The sequence below is a fragment of the Neolamprologus brichardi genome, chromosome 3 (genome assembly GCF_056152115.1).
Source record: "Neolamprologus brichardi isolate AB-2024 chromosome 3, ASM5615211v1, whole genome shotgun sequence".
Taxonomy (NCBI): domain Eukaryota; kingdom Metazoa; phylum Chordata; class Actinopteri; order Cichliformes; family Cichlidae; genus Neolamprologus; species Neolamprologus brichardi.
Window position 1 is genome coordinate 43,933,631 of NC_142106.1, and position 17,194 is coordinate 43,950,824.

The 17,194-nt window shown below is 42.5% G+C and overlaps 1 protein-coding gene across 2 annotated transcripts in view; it reads right to left on the reverse strand.

Moving 5' to 3' along the window:
- LOC102778775 (neuroligin-2-like) overlaps positions 1–3,956 on the reverse strand; it is a 255,467-nt gene extending 251,511 nt beyond the window's left edge. For both annotated transcript variants that reach the window (XM_087837706.1, XM_087837705.1), the window contains exons 1-2: positions 3,352–3,956; positions 3,151–3,246 (exon numbers count right to left, since the gene is read on the reverse strand). The gene's annotated coding sequence lies outside the window, so the exon portion shown is untranslated. The remainder of the gene's footprint in view (positions 1–3,150; positions 3,247–3,351) is intronic.
- Positions 3,957–17,194: the final 13,238 nt, after the last annotated feature.

Here is a 17,194-nt window from a genome sequence, read left to right on the forward strand (position 1 = left end):
GAAGGCTTCCTAACCCACTGGGAAACCTGCTGTCACTGATTTGTCAATAGCAAAAACTAAACAGTGAGGGACAAAATCAGATGCAGTAACACTGACAGGTAGGGCTTTTTAAAGCGCTGTGAAAGCGTGTGATCGTGATGACCATTTCATCGCACTCTGTCACAACACTGCCATGCATCTGTTGACTGCTTAGCGACCCGTGCTAGGAGACATCAATCTACCCGTCGGCATGCTTTGAACACTTCAGCCCCGTCTGCCTCTGGCTCTGCTGCATCTTGCCCGGGAGGGCTGGCATTGAGCAATGATTTCATGGGTTCTGCATGCATTTGATAAGGACACACACACACACAGAAACACCAAAAAAAAGTATGATTTCTTGCAAACAAAAGTATATAACAAGTTCCCATAAATGGATGAACAGTAAATGGCAGAAACACTCAATCGTATCTTGTGGGGCTGTGGTCAGTCAAAGAAAATCTATTTATGAAATGATACTGTACAATGCTTCAACCAAAAATCTGCTTAAATAAATCGACAGCACAGCACTGACTGCATTCTACCTGCTGCACTCTCCTGCTTTACCTTAATGAATTATAGATAAACATAAAAACCCAGCATATTAAATCATTTTAACCTAGTTATTATTTTACACTAAAGCAACACCAATGGACAGCTGACCTTCTGCCCATGTTTGTAAGATTTCCAAAAACAGGACTACGGTAACCGGTGATCCCAACACAAGATGAAGATGGCTAACAGGCCCCATTACATGCTTTTCTGTTTTTAAGGGGAGAGAAGGCTTCACATCCAGCTCGGTCTGGGTCTAGCTACTGCTACTGGCAAATTCCAGAGCTGGAGAAGATGCTAAATGCCAAAGACACTGAAATATGTGCCAACTCTGATACATTTACTCCCAAAGCCTCAGGCCTGAAGCACAAAAGTTGGCCAGCCATTTTCAGAAGATATACTGTTTTGTTTGTTGAAGTGAGATATAGCTGACGCTTGACTCTTTGGCCTTTTTGGGGTTTTTTCCTCAGAAAAAAACTGCTATGCAGATACTCCAAAGTCTTATTTAACATGTCCCTCTTTTCCAATAATCTGTGGTTCTGAGAAACAGCCCATGTATGGACAGGTAAAACAAATGATTTTAACCGGAGAGTATCAAAGGCGGACACAGCTTCCGGGTCTACAAAGGGAAGTCAACACAAAGTGCCTTCAACCTGCATTCTTTCTAATGGCAGGCAAGGTGTGACTTTTCCACACAACCACAAAACGGTGCTTGGCTCCTTTTGTCTTTGACCTCAGTACACTTCCCTTTGTCCACTTTGCAAAGCTAACAATGAACAGAGCTTTCCATTTGATCAATTATGGTCATTCTAAGAGGCAGAAAGAATGATTATTCTGGACATGCTCATTGGCTCAAGATTTGAGATTAACAAGCTTTTATCCAATAAGTTTGTCCAGTTAGGGTGTTTTGACACCTATAGTTCGTTTACTGTGGTCCGAATTACTTGATGAGTTTGTTAACTTGTAGCTTCTTCCTGTGGTTTGGTTTGTTTTCACACAGAGAAAAATCCAAGCAAACAAAAATGCATGACTACAAACCACATGAGAATGAGTCCCCTCATTGGACAGATGGAGTTTGTTTGGAACCATACCGAGACCACCTCCTCCAAAGGATCTTGGTGGATCCACCTTTTGCTCTGTCTCAGACTGGCTTCAGCCACCCCCAAGACCGTATACTGGGTAAATGGTCATGGATCCAACCCAGAGTGCTGCTAATGTAACGTTTCCTTCAGAGGTTATACCTCTGGCTGTCCAACCAATCAGAATATGATCATATGTGACTCAACCCGACCAGCCAACCTCGAGATGACAGCGATAACAACTAGAGGCCGACTAATGCCAATTTTTAAAGAGTAAAAGATTCTGATCTTCATATACATATTTATACTTACATTTATACACTCTGCAATGCCAGGTGCTCAGCTGCAATGAGCACCGAGAGCATTGTAACAATGGAGCTAGGATGTACTAATGTCTTTCCCTCTATTTCATTTTTATCTCTCTCTGTGTGTACGTATTGCTCGCTCACACAAATGTCTGCAATTCCTCAACAGACTGCATTAGCACGCCACCTTTATCCCCCTTAAACATCTCGGCGGGTCTTCAAAGTTTCTAGCCGGTCGCCGGCGAGGTAAATAACAACTCCTCTGTGACAACATCTATTTAGCACAAGGACACATTTCCACATATTTCCCTCTGCCTCCATTTAAATGCTTTCTCCCCACGGAGGAGATGTCCCTATCTGCTATATAGGGCAGGATAGCTGCCTAAACCAAGGAGAGCCTTCCCCTTCTCTGCTGTAGATAAGAACAGAGGTCTTCTTGTCCCTGTTGAATTCTATCATCTAGAAGGCCCTGCTGATCCGAATGCCCCACAACATCAGCCACAGCATATAAATGCACCCCATTCTTCGTGCTGTGTGTCTGTGTGCATTTATCTGTGTGTGTGTGTGTGCGTGCGTGTTTGTAGGGGAGCATTTAGGGGAATATGTTCTCATGGCCAAGGCGCTTCCTGGGGTCTTTTGAGAATAAAGGTCAGATGAAAACAGGCTCAATTTAAGTTGCTTGCGAGAATTCCCATGGTTTCCTCCTTCATCTCTATCTTCCAGATAATGCCAAAAAAAAAAGCACAATGAGCAATTCTCTGCAATCTCAGAGAAGCTCTATTGATTAGAAAATGCTACAAATGCTGCATGTAATCCAGGGGCACAGGAATAAGCTGAGCCTGACCGAATGGCAGCCTCTGTTTCTCTCATCCCACCAGAAGAGATCTGAGTGCAGGTCCCTCATTAATGGCACAGCGGATGCATCTTCTGTGTGATTATGGAGGGGCTCGTCTGCACGAAGTCTGGTTCATTCTCAACAGGTCCACAGCAAATATACATACTTTTTTTTTAAAGCATGCTGGGGAAAAAGACTGCAAGTAACACAACATATAATTCATTCCAGGCATGTTTTTTAGGGGTGGGGGGTCAATGCATCCTCTCACTCAGCTGCTGACACACACTTTAGATATGAATCAAATTCGAAGAATTTTCAATGAGAATAACCTCAACCAGCATCCACCATGTAAACCTCAGCCTACCTGTTAATGTGGGATCCACGGGTGCTGGTAGGGCGCCAGATTCCCTCTGCTGTTCTCTTCTTCAGATTTCGTTCTTCTCCTTAAACCTTCCGCCAGCTCGCGGGAAAAACAAAGATAAAAATGAAAACAAATAAAAAGAAAATAGCTCAAATACTTTGGGGAGGGAGGGGAGGGGGGAGGTCCCCCTCGGCAGAGCTCTACCTCGTTCAGTCCAACCGGGCCGGCAGGTGGGACTTCATGGCTGGAGACGATGACAGAGTGGAGACTGAATCCCAAAAATAAAGCTGCCTCTACTGCAATACCCACCACAAACAGCTCGGTTTAGTAGGATTCTCCATACGAGCAGCCGAGCTCGGGTTGGTCCCCGCAAGAAATGAATTTCTCTGCTGACAGTCCAGCGTGCCACAGGACCAATGTCTCTTTTTATCGAGGCCTTTAAACTGCAAAATAACCCCGAAATAACCCGACGTGTCTGCGGGGACTCGGCGGATTTGACAGCCGGAAAGTATCACCTGTGTTGACCAGTGGTCTCAGCTACTCAGGTTTACTCTCTCGGACTGTGTTTTCTTCTTATTTTCCTAGGACGTCGACGATAAATCCAAAATAAATCCCAGTAAAGACAGCCAAGACGCTGCCGAGCTTCCGGCTCGGCTCGCTTTAGCTTGTGTCAGAAACGGCGGACGCACAAATCGCGGTGCTCCAGCAGTCTTGAAGAGAAGGATGCTGCCTCTGCCGCTGCTGCTGCTGCGAGGATGCCGTGACCGCTCCGGCTGGCCGTCGCGCGCTCGCGCACGTGCGCACCCTCGTAAGGCACGCAGGCAGGCAGGCAGCTACGCTCGTCCCCGGCGTGTGACGCGCGCCGCAGTGTCCTCCCTAGCAAGCCGGTCGCCCTGGCAACGCTTTCCTCTGACCTCAATATGGTCGCTTTTTCTATTAAAGCGTGCGGCGTTCAACGTGCTTTCGTTGACATGTTCACTTGCTAGTGACAATAGGTGTTAATCCGCCCTCTTGTATGAAGGGTGTTCCTTCTTCTCTTCAAGGAGACTAAAAAATAGTGCTGAGGAGTTTCTTTTTTTTGTCGGCATCACTCTCCTCCTTTCCTCCGCTCGCACCCAGCCCGGCAGATCTGCATCAGCATGACGTCAGAGGACATTAAAGGGATACTATCCCTTTTTTTTTTACATCCTCTCCTCCATCACTCTGCATCTTTCTTTCCCTCTATCTCTTCACCATTCTCCTAACCTCCACCATTTCCTCATCCATCCACTTCAGTTCATACTGGCAGACTGGCTAGTGCTTACTGCAGAGACATATTTGAGGCGTGAATATCACATTGCCAGGGCCAAATGAGACAATAAACTAATTTTACAGTGAAATCGCGGGAGATAAAAATGACACTCCCGCCTTCACCAGCTTGCATGATTATTTATTTTATATTTTACTTTAAGGGATAATAATCATCAAACATCCAGCACGGCTGGGTCCCTGATCTCATCAGTGCAGATGGTAATGGCAGTGTGGTGGCAGCACCTGCTCCTCTGGATGCAACACAGCCACATGCCTGTCTTATTACCGGGTTCGTAACACAGCCAAACATCTGCCTCCGTCACTATTCCACTGCAGAGCCATGTATCCACAGTTGGTGGCTGATGCCTGCCAGGAATTCCCAGCTCGCTGAATAAAACTTTTCTTTTTTTTTTTTTTTGCTCCATCGTCACCTTCTGCTGTTTGCAGTCACTTTAGTTAAAGTATAGTCTAACAACGGTAACTCCTAGGTACAGCCAGCTGATGCCTGTGCTCCCAGACAGATTCATGGCTTTACATCCGTTCACTATTCACATCCTCATAAACCACAGAGAAACAGGCTGTTTCTCCACTCATGTGGGGAGCTGATCTGTTGTCAGTCAGCCAAAACATCATGTCCACCCGTCTTGCTTTTTACCTTCAGACATCTCAAAAACACATGAGAGGAGGCGGAGAGAGAGAGGAGGAGGAAAGGGGGAGAGCGGACACTGTGGGGCTAAAATTTCCACTATTGAGACAAATGGTCTCTGCCGGTCGATGTTCATTCCCCCCTTTTGACATCCCAAGGCCAATCTGAAGAGGCAGAGGGCCTGTAAGTGCGTGTCTGCATGTACAGCCGTGATTTTGATGTCCTACACTTGATAGACCCTAGCCAGGCATCAGAGGTAATGGCCCACCAGGGAAACCTGATACCTGAGCCTGCATGGACCATCCATGCCTGCACGCAGCTCATTCCTAAAGCCGTGATGCTCTTTTGTTAGAGGTCAGTTTTGCGGTTGTTAAGCCCCGGTGGGAGCTGCTGTCCCGAGCAGAATTCATGTGTTTATGTGTGTGTTCCAACATCATTAAAGCAGGTTGTGCTTGATTACTGCAGCTCTCTGCATAACTGACCAGTCAACCGCCCCTTTGATGTGCCCCTGGGGTCCCTGCAGACACCCACCTCAGATTCTTTTCTTCTATTGTCTGGATTTTCAAAAGAGAGCTACTTTAAAATGAAATAGTTGGTGCCCACAAGGGAAAACAATGCTTTGAGACTTACAGGGAATACACTGTTACACTGATGTGGAAAAAAAATAAGTACATCCAGTGGGGATTTAAACTTTTTCATCATATTTTTTCCATCAAAGTATGAATTCTGCATCTTAAATCTCCAAAAGAAGAGAGCACAGTTATAGAAAGGCCTGTTCAAAGCCCAGATTTGAATCCAGCTGAAATGTTGGGGGATTTAAAATGAGTTGTATATGCAAGGAAAGCCATAAATCCTGCATATGAAGGGAATTTGAGTGATTCCAATCTTTTGACATCCAACATCTTAGCCACTCGTTTATTTTTACTTGCATCCAGTTATGTTTAGGATCAGTGTTAAAATTCTCAGCCTCATATTCTGAGCATTTCACAGTCAGGCTGATCTCACTATCGTTCTTTATGTTGCCTAAAACTCTACCTAAGCTTTCCAGTGTATCGTAGCCGATTCTGTGGTTCAAAAATCAGCTAAGATATGGATGCATCAGACTTTTGTATTATGCTTTTTTAATTTGTATTTCTTGCACGTGCAATAAATATATCTGTATCACCTTTATTTCCAGTGGTCTTTGTTTTGATTTTGAATCCAGTTTTCTATTTTTCCTTTAAAAATCTGCCTTCAAAATCATTTATGCATGCTGTGTATTGACTTTGCAACATGCTTTGCTTGTTTAGAAGCAGAGGCTGAATTAATAACGGATACGACGCTAACTTAAGAGGCCAAAGTATACATAGTTTTTTTTCCACCAACGCTTTTTTACAGCTATTATCTTTAAATACATAAACAAAGGAAAAGCAAGCTTCTGTTCTTCAAGTACACTACTAAAAAGCTTGCAGTTTTTTCCACCAATAATTTTTACATCCATTGACGTAAATCAGTTGAAGTAATTTTCTTTGTAGTGTTGTTTCTTTGTAGTGCAAAACTAACAATTTAGCTTGCACTTGCTACAAAATGTTCCTTTTGTACTACAGCCAGTAATGCAAGTGTTTGAGTCCAAAGTGTACTTACTTATTTCACTGAATAATTTCACACATAGTAATAAATCTGTTGAATAAATAAGTGAAAAAAGCTAATTATCCTTATGCTACTGTTGAGGTAGACCACCAAGAACCTAAAAATGTCGCTGGAAAGTATTAAACTGTTACGGTTCTGGGTCGGTGTTGACCCAGCATTTTGAGTTTCTTATATTTTGGTTTATTTTTGCATTATGGATTGTTTTCTGATGTTCTGGTGCTTTGTTTATTATTATTATTATTATTATAGATCTGTTTCTGTTATTCTTGGTGAGGGATCAGTTCTTAGGTTTTGGGTTCTCATGTGTATTGCAGTTTCTGTTCAGTGTCTAGTCTGTCTCTCAGTGTCGTGTCTGCATCTTTGTTTAGTGGTTTCTTGTTTCCTGTTTTATTGTGAAAGTCTTTGTCTTATGTTAGTGTGTGCAGCTTAGCTCCCCCTGTCTCGTTAGCCCTGATCTCTCCCAGCTGTGTCTCCCTCCTGTTACCCATTCCCTGATTACCACCCTGTGTATATTAGCCCTGTGTTGTCCTCAACCCAGTGTCGTGTCGTACCCTCAGATCCTGCCTGTGTGTTCCAGTTAGTGTTTTCATGTTTGGTTTCTGTTTTGTTGGTGCCAGCAATAAAGCTGTGGTTTTCAGTTATATTTCCGTCTCAGAGTCCTGCACTTGGATCCACATCTCCACCTGCCCGCACACAGAGCCCTGACAAAAACAATACGAGGATATACGTACACGGCACTGTAAGGCACAGTTACACATATCCACACCCTGTGGATTTAATATTCCATTAACAGGCAGGAACAACTGCTACATTCTTCAATATCACAATCAAATAATTTGTTTGCGCTGAGGTGTTTGCAATAATATGTCACTGCAATCTCATAAAGCCATTAACCTTTCTGTCTCAGACACCTAGAGTATTTTCTCTCCGCCTAATTTACTTTCCAGCAACCTGACCCAGTAAGTATACCCACAAATCCCTTCTGTGTTTGCAGACTGAGACGTACGACACTGTCACACACTTTAAAACCGACTGTCCAGGAGAAATACGTTATTGGTCCCTAGTAATTAATTCACAACAACTGTAGTATGCACTCACCTATGTACACATAGTCAGAGGGTATTACTCTTCTGTGGGTAGGGAAGGCCTGCAAAAGTCTGTTCAAATAGCTGGCAACAAACTCAGAGCCAAGAGCTTTTAACTCACAAAGCTGTTTAGGGGAAAAGAGACAGAGCTACTACATGGCTGGACCTTAGCTTGGCAGGAGAAGCCGAGGGACTGCACGGTACAGACACTTTAAATGCACTCATTCTCCTCTTCTTCTCGCAACAGTAATTATCCTTCTGTCACACAGCGCAACAATGAAAGCTCAAAATCCTGCCCCTCTTATCCTCCCTCAGTGGCCTTATTCCATTCTCTGTAGTGTCACCATTACATCTTTAAAGCTGTTATATATCACACAGTGTCTGCTCTTTACTGCTAAAATTGTCCCAGATAACCTTCGTTGACTTGTGCATTGCTTCCCCTTCCTTCTCTTCAGTCTTTATACCTCCATGTTGGCTGTGAGGCACCTGCCTCAATCAACTTCCCGCTCTTTACCTCCTGGTGTCATGCTGTGTTTCTCACATTCTCACTTATTACTATAAAGGTTGTTGTTGTTGTTTTTTTTACCAGAGAGTTATTTATTGGAAGTGTTGCTCTGCTGCAGAATGTGATGTATGAGTCAAGCATAGAAAGATAGCTTAAGTATGAGTTAGATCTGTGGAGCACAGTGTCATTGTCCATTCTGAGTATACACTGGAGATAAAAGATGGAGTAGTCGCTGTGAATGGTCTAACATTGGCTATGGGTGTCAGCTAACGCTAGCTATTTGGTTGCATTCAGGCATTTTAACATGGAAGCTAACAGGGTTTGAAACACTTATGGAGCCAGCCGTAAGTGTTCACGAGAGTCATTAAAAGTCTTTGGCACCCAGAGGTTGTGTACTTATTTTCATGAAGAAAAAAGTATTTCCTCTTTGTCACATTACTGATGTGTTACGATCAAGGGTAATAAATGCTACCTGCTAGCCAAAACTAGCACTAGACTAGCATGGTTTTTATATGGGCTACAGAACTTTAAACTGCATGCTGAGGAAGCTTAATTACAATAAATGTATATTGATAATTTATCATATTGCACAAACACATCTTGGTTGCACATCTTACAACAGTAATCTTTCCTTTTATAACTGAAGTTGGAAGATTTCTGAGTCATGAAATGAAATGATCATGATGTTTATAAGCTAGGTTTGTTTTTGCTTTTAAGCCTTGAAAAAAATATCAAGCTTGGCTGATTATTTTGTTTATAATATTTAGTGTTTATGTTGTTTGTTTGTTTTTTAAATAAATAATGGAGCGGTAAGTCCACATTAATAGATGCATGAAACATTTCGGTCTCTACGAGTTCCTGATAGTAATAACCTGTTTCTTTAGCCACTGCTGTAGGTAGTGTAGAGCAGCTTGTGTGTGGGAGCTCATCACAATGTCACATACATGCATTATTAACTCTGTGATAATAAAAGTGTTTATTATTGACTCAGGATGTGTTTGGGAGTTGTTTTTCCATGTTAAGGTTGAGAAAGATGCTGGCCTCCTCCCGAAGCTGCTAAATCAATACATTCAAGGTTAAGTGAGATCTAGAGGGGAAATGAATCCAGTATGTTGTACAAGATGTTGTAATAATTGCTAAGAGCATAACTGTCTCTGCAGAGAAACCAATACCTCCACACCACAACCTCTTGTTCCCCCTGCACTCTACCCTCCTCATCCCTCATCCTCTCCCGTTGGACACCTGTTCTTGGTTCGTCTTCCTTCCCTGTTTACTTCCACTCCCTTGTTACACTTGGCCTCCTTCGTCTTCCTTTCCACATTGCAGGTAAAGAAATCACCACAAACCTCAGAAGGCTTATGACCTGCTGAGGTTTCTGTTGATTTATTTACCTGCTTTCTGTCTTCCCTCCATTTCCCACCCTCGCTCAGAAACCCTCTGCCAGCCTCTCCTCTTACCACTAAGTCTCCTTCCCTCCATCCAGCCATCCGTCCCTCCCTCCGACCCTGCTTTCTGATATCTCTGCTCCTCAGCAAGCTTTCGCCCCCTTGGGGTTGGGGATCGTATCCCTCTTCTCTGATCTGAAGCAGCAGGGAGCCCAGCAGATTAGTTCTGAAGTAGCAACGCTTGCATTGGTTCCCATCATATGCCGCACCTTCTCTCGCTCTCTGTAGCAGTATCTCAGTGCCACACGCAAACACATGCACATCCTATTAGCTGGAGAGGCATCTGTTTTTAATTGTACCCATCTGAGCACTGGCATAGTTTCCACATCCATGAATCGGCCAGAGCTAATTGCTGCGCCACATGTCCCTTCGATGCAGGCTGTTGCACTGAGATATAAAGAAAGAGGAGAGAGGCCTGCACAGTGTGACTTTGCATTTTTCATTGACTCCTCCGAACTTAAAACTTTATGGCCTAGTGATCACATATGCACATGTAGTTTTTATTGCATTAATAGGTTCATATGTTGCAACAGTGAGTGAGAGTGGTTTCGGCGAGAGGAACTCTGGACGCATGCATTATTCATGGTAAGGAGGCAGTAAACTCACATAATGAACAAGCGAACATGTGCTCGATTGATGCAAGTATTGAGCTTCCCAACACTTTATAGTGCAAATGGACAGCAGCATATGTTCAGCTCATACAGATGGCACACATACGGTATACAGAATGGAATACACCTCTGTAATTAAATAAACCACATGATCTCCAAACCAGACAGTAGAATAACTGCACAGTTTATATCTGATAAACTCAAAATAAAGACCTCACTGCAGAACTCACCACACCTTTATTAAAGCCATTTGCTTTTTCTGTACTTCATATGACCATTTTAATTTTTGGTGACAGACTCAGGCCTCTTTAGCCTGGAGGATAACCAGTTTAAAAGTGAAGCCAGTGCAGGTCCCTTACTGGTGCAAAAAGAAAAAGCAGTCCCTTCTTTTTAAAATTGGAAAAATGCTTGTAAAAATTCCCAACTTTAACAATCAAAATGTTTACAGCCTGGTACAATAAATGTGTTGGTTTATATGAATATGTTCCTTCTTCATAACAACTGTACTGTACTGTAATGGATGACTTTTTCTAACTCATCTATTTAGCTGCCAATGCATGCAGCTGATCCAAGTATAAGAGGCCTCACTCTGGTAGTTAGAGCTTCGTTGTAAAGTCGACCTCTTGAACGTGTTTGTGCCTTCTTGGGAATTCTTTAATGGATTAATGCATCTCTTGCAATACAATTCAAGGCTTCTTTTTGCTTTTTGTGGTTAAAAACAAAGCTGCAGCATGTTTATAGCTGTACAGATGATGCCGCCATCTTGGATTATTAAGGCACAGTGAGGACTTCCAATTTTCCGAGTTTAGAAAGTCAAACTTGAGGGGGTTAGGGTCCTGACTGAACTTGAAAATTCCAGCTTCAAATTTATGCACTGTTAACACTAATTAATAGGTTTTTAGGACATGAACTGGACCCATAAGGTTTGTTTGCTAGCATTAACTGTGCACCCATGTATCCTGGCTCCTGCAGTAGTAAATAGCAGTAGTAAAAACACCAAACAAGAAGAACTAAATGAGGAACAAACATTCAAACATATTCAGGAGGGCTTAAGGGCTTCATAATATCACAGACTGTTCAAAAATAAATAAATAAAAAATATGGGTTGCTATGAGGTAGAGCCAGTCCAAGAAGTTTGTGCTTGCTTCTTGCTCTGTTTATATTTCTGCCTCTTTTTTTTTTTTTTTGGAAACTTTGGAAACTGTGATTTTGGCAGCGTGCTTTGGGTTGTTACCGGGCAGGAATATTCCTCCACTGCGAGGTTTCTGGAGCCATCCTGTCAGCCTGTGTTTTTGCATATTCACAGGCATTTGTGGTGCCATCTATAAATGTCACATCATACATCACACTCATTCCTCTGAGCTTCATTGTGAGGAAAATGCATTCACTACAGCAGTCTTGGCTATAAGTCCACTCCTACTAGGCCACGCCACATATTGAATAGTTTAACTGATACATTTTCAGAGTAAGTTTGATCTTGTAGTTCTGTGCTACAGAGGGAGCAAGAGTTTGTTTTATTAATGTGTTTTTTTAATGTCATGCATATATGTTTAATTATACCATGCCCTATAAAGTCCACGAGCTGTCACAAAATTTAGATTTCAGCTAATAATCCCTGTACCTGCTAGGTTTGAAGCACTTGTCCATCTGTTTTCCACAGCAAGACTATCCAAGTAATGACCCTAAGTAATGCAGTGCTGTATTAATGTGTCAACCACATGAGTTTAGCTTTTACTGCAACACCCACGACACATGCAAAGATCCGTGAGCACATGGGAGCACATGCACCCAAGGGATATAATAGCTGTGAGATTAATAATCCTGCCTGCACATATCTAGAGTCATAAAGAGAGTGAACAGAAGACAGGGATTATGTGGTTATTTCAGCCACCGATCGAATAGTCATCCAGCAGTTAAATCATCTCAAGTAATCAGCATTGTGTTTTCCAAATGTAATGTTACAGGAGTTTACGAGCACAGGAGTGAGACTCTATAGGGAATCATAGTTTATGGCTTAATAACTAAAACACTACTTTTATAATTGACATAGAATAAAAGGAAAACTTAATAAATGTGCGTTTTGGGCCTCAGGTGGCACACCTCTCACTATAGTGTTTGTCTCTGTTAAAATGCATTGTGTCATACAATATGTGGATTTTCAGGCCATCCATTATTCGAGCTGCTTTTGCCAGCCTTCTCTCATGTAGTGAAGTTCCTGTCAGGTCCTCTTGTTTCCTCCCCTCATCCCAAACAGTGCGTGGTAGATGGCTTCCCCTTACCTCAGCCCGGTTCTGCTGGAGGTTTCCTCCTGTTAAAAGAGTTTTTCCTTCCCACTGTCGCCAAGTGGTTGCTCAAAGAGGGTTGTTTGCTATCTATTATTCTAAGGATCCACCTTACAGTGTATAAAGCACCTTGAGGTGACTCTTGTGATTTGGTTGTTGTGAAAGCATCATCAGAATGAACAAGATGTAAAATAATCCTGCTGCCAGTGATTGCACCGATGTCCTCCAATGCAGATTTCACTGGCACTGGATGTCAATGAGTGTTGTCCGGGTTGCTGGAAGAGTTTTCTTGACAGCCTTTGCAATATACTGGTGTGCCTGTCGAGCAAAACACAGCCTCTTGAGTTCAGTACACTGTGTTGTCAGCTTATCTTCCCTCATGTTTTTGCATGAACATTGTGAACTAACAACCCAAGAAAAACTTGTAGAGCATATTTTTTAAGCATTGTATGGTGCAAGGTAACTCTCCGTCACAGATCCGAGAAGGCCAATACCAAACGAAACAGGCAGACGAGCAAGCGGCGAGACAGGCTGGTGCAGAGGGAAAGCAAGCAGGAAGACGGATCTTTAAACATACAGCTTAGTAACGTGAAATCAACAGACTCGGTTTGCAAAAACACGTTACCACTTGTGGAAGCGACAATACTCCGACACCAGACGTCCATCACACAGCTCCATAAATGCTCCCACTGATGAAGTCCGATGCGCCGCAGGTGTGCCGGAATGCCATCAAGCACCGGCCCGCCTACCTGTGCCGAAAAGGGAAACAAAAACCCAGGAACAACAACACACATGCCCACCAGCTCCTAATAATTACTGCACAAATCTCATTTTATATGTCACAATGGATGTGTATAGCCATATATTTGATGGATTACAAGCATTCCTGTGAAGCTCATACAATTGCTCCTGTCCTGTCCTATGATTGTTCATCCTCACGGTGATCTCACTGTGAGAAACGCATGCTTTCCACCACAGCTTTCATGTAATTTCAGTTAAAACTGAAATTACAATAAACTGAACCAATAAACTGAAAGTAACCAATGCCTTTATCAATCGTTTTTGCTATTTGGAGCCACTTGCCTGTGTTTCCATTTATTTATTTATTTATTTATGTTAAACTCACTCCATGTCTCGACAGCAAAATTTATGTCCCACAGTTTCATGACGACTCTTCGGGGATGCTGAGGCTATTTGCCAGTTGCTGAAGCCATTATTGGTAAATGCTGGCTCCAAATGAAACCCAAACCCTTGTTTTAATAAATATAAATAAGCAAAGCAAAACGCTAAACCTCTGTGCACACTGTATTCTAGCAACCAACTTTTATTTAAACTTATGTGCTCATTCTCAAATGGTGATGGGGGAGACTTTTGAAGAACCGGTCATCATGGGCCTTCTTGAGGACGAGCACTAATACCATCAGCAATGCTAGCATCCTCAGTGGGTCCCCTTCTTCATATCCATCATCAGGCTTTGCCTTTCCCAGTTTAGATCCCCAATGCTCCTGACATTTTTGTTAATTGTTGTAAAAGTTCACGCTCACTTTTAGGTTTCCATAACTGAACGTTTATTGATGAAAAAACGAACCCTTATGCACGTTGCTAAAGCTAAGTAGGCTAGCTAAAAATCGCACATTGGCTAACAGGAAGTCAGTGGAAGGACACAAGTTCAAGGCTGCACCTTATGGCTAATCAGATCTTTTTTCCCCCTTTAGTCTAAAACTATTTTTTAATAATGTATCTTTGTTTTTTATAAATTATAGTATTCACTGTAAACATTAAAATTATAATAATAAACTGCAAACAATTCTAGGGGGTGCTACAGCACACATGTGCCCCTTGAATTCACAGGTTTAGCTAGTTTTTCCAATGATCATAGATTTTCTAACTTGTAAGTCAATCTTTCAAATCTGTATTGTCAATGAAGTTTTTCTGAAGTATTTGAACACATTGTCTAACCCCACTAGCTGTTTGTGGCAGCTATATGCTGACATGCAGTTGTGTTTTACAGTTAAGTAACCTACAGCCTCCAGTGAAGTCAGAAACCTACAGGAGCTAACATGCAATTAAAATGTTAAAAGGCATTTTGTTAGCGATGCATAAGCCTTGAAGAAGAAAGTGGACGAGTCTTCGACGGTACTCTGATAGGAGCGTTAATTCCATGACCTTTGTTGGTCCTTTCATGTGACACGTTCTTATGTGTAATATCAGACATTCTTAAATGGGCTGTTTTGAATTGCAGAACGATAAATGCTCGATTGTCTCTTTGCATTAACCCTTTGATTAACTGATGACCTATCTAGGTTAGGGTTTAGGGATAGGGTTTTAGCTTGGCTCCAGCTCCCTGTCACCCTGAGCAGGAGTTAATTGTGACAGATGGAATGATCTTATCAAAGAGTATGAACGAATTTGCTTTCTTGCTCCTTTTAACAAGTTTTTATTGGTCTTGATCTCATTGTACTCATCACATTAACTTTAAAGAGTCTTGGCAACATTGCTGCACTCACGTCCAGTGGGTCAAGAATTATGAGGTGATTAGCATTTGTGAATCCCCACCACCACTACCACCACCGATTTTGCTGAGACTTTGGAGGTAATAAAAGGCTCATTTCCAAGAGTTTCCAAGCAATTAGCAAAATAATGTCATTTATTTTCCACGAGTGATAGGTAATGTATGACTAACTGACTGCTTGATGTTAATTGATTGCCTTACTGACCCCAACCAAAGCAGAATAAAGGATGCCATTTAATAAAGCAGAACAAAGTGTGAAAATCAACATTTTCTATCATGCACTAGAGGTTTCTAATACACACCAGCGTGCTCGCATTTCCATGTGTGACTGTACAGACGCCATTATGAATAATAAGCAGAATGAGACGCTGTTTTACAGGTTATTAGGCAGGCTTATCCTGGCCTGACATTTTGCTGAGTGTAATTGTTTTTGATATATTTAATTCATCCACTGTCTGCCTTCCTTTTGTTTTCTTTTGCAGCTTGCTGCCTCGTGAGCAAAGCATTCAGAAACGGAGAGGCACCATAAGGAGCACAGCTAAATCAACATAATGAAAGCAGAAAGTGGCTCCTCTGGGAAGAGTATCCAGGTGATAGGCATCTCAACGACTCTATCACGAGCTATATCATTGTTCCAGATGGATGACGTTGAGCTTAAAGCAATAGTTTCCTTGCGATGTGTAAAACATTTAAAGTTTCCAGTGTTATTAGATTAGGTGATTAGATACTTTAATGGTCCCTGTGGGGGAAACTGGCTCTAGATAAGAATTAAACAGAAAGCACTAAAGATAATACTACATGCAATTTGTAAAAAGGAGCACCTGAGCGAGTGTCTCACTCATTAGGAAAGGTGTTAATATAAGGAAATAAGGGCTAAGATAAGGGGAAAGAGCTAAAAGGAGCCAAAGTTTAAATCAGTGTATTTTTTATAAAACTGGTCGTGGTGACAAGGCTATGGAGAATTAACGCCCCGCTTTACTGTTTTAATCAATTCTATAATACCTTTTAATCTCTTTCAGTTCATTACTTGTGATTAAAGTCTTGCAATTTTACGGTTTTGTTCACTCCTGTTATTCTCCTTTGTTTCCACATGAAGACTCATTTCCGGGAGCACCAGCAAATGAAAACTTTAATAAACCCACTTGTATCAACTGTCTTGCACTAAGTGATACACAAGTGTAAGACCCAACACCAGACGTATTTTCTGGAGCTGGAGAAGACCAAATTAGAGTTGTTAGTAGAGGCACAACTGGACATACTGATGTCAGTATCCATGCATCCAGTTCCAGTTGTTAATCAGTGACAGCTAATCTGGTGTAAACGAAATTAACACCAGGTGCACTAGACAGGCAACGATGAAACAATCCCCAGAACGGCTTTACGGATGGAGGCCACTGACATTCCTCCACCCCCATCACCCTTTCTGACTCTAAGTCACAGGGTCAGTGTCACTACTGCTCTAATGAGGCCATATCTGGTCCTTCCATGGTAGTCCAAATACTCCAGGATGGCACATCAATATGCGCCATTGCCAGAAGGTTTGCTGTGTCTCCCAGCACAGCTACAGGTGGATGGAGGAGATTCCAGGAAACAGATAGTTATTCTAGGAGAGCTTGACAATGCCACAGAAAGTCCAAAATCCATCAGCAGGACTGGTATCTGCTCCTTTGTGCAGGGAGAGGATGAGCAGTGGAAACACCTACAATAGGACCTCCAGCAGTCCACTGTGTGACTGTCTCTGACCAAACAATCAGAAACAGACTTCATGAGGGTGGCCTGAGAACCTGGCATCCTCTAGTGGTCTGTGTGCTCAATGCCCGGCTTCATTGGCATTTTTCATAGAATACCAGAATTGGCAGGTCCAGCACTGTTGCCCTGTGCTTTTCACAGCAAGATCAGCCTGAGCACATGTGACCACGTGAAAGGGTCTGAGGAAGCCGTGCAGAACGCTGTGCTGCCTGTAACATCGTTTGGCAAGACCAGTTTGGTGATGGGTGAGTGGTGGTCTGGGGAGGTGCACCCTTGGAGAGCAATGGCACCCT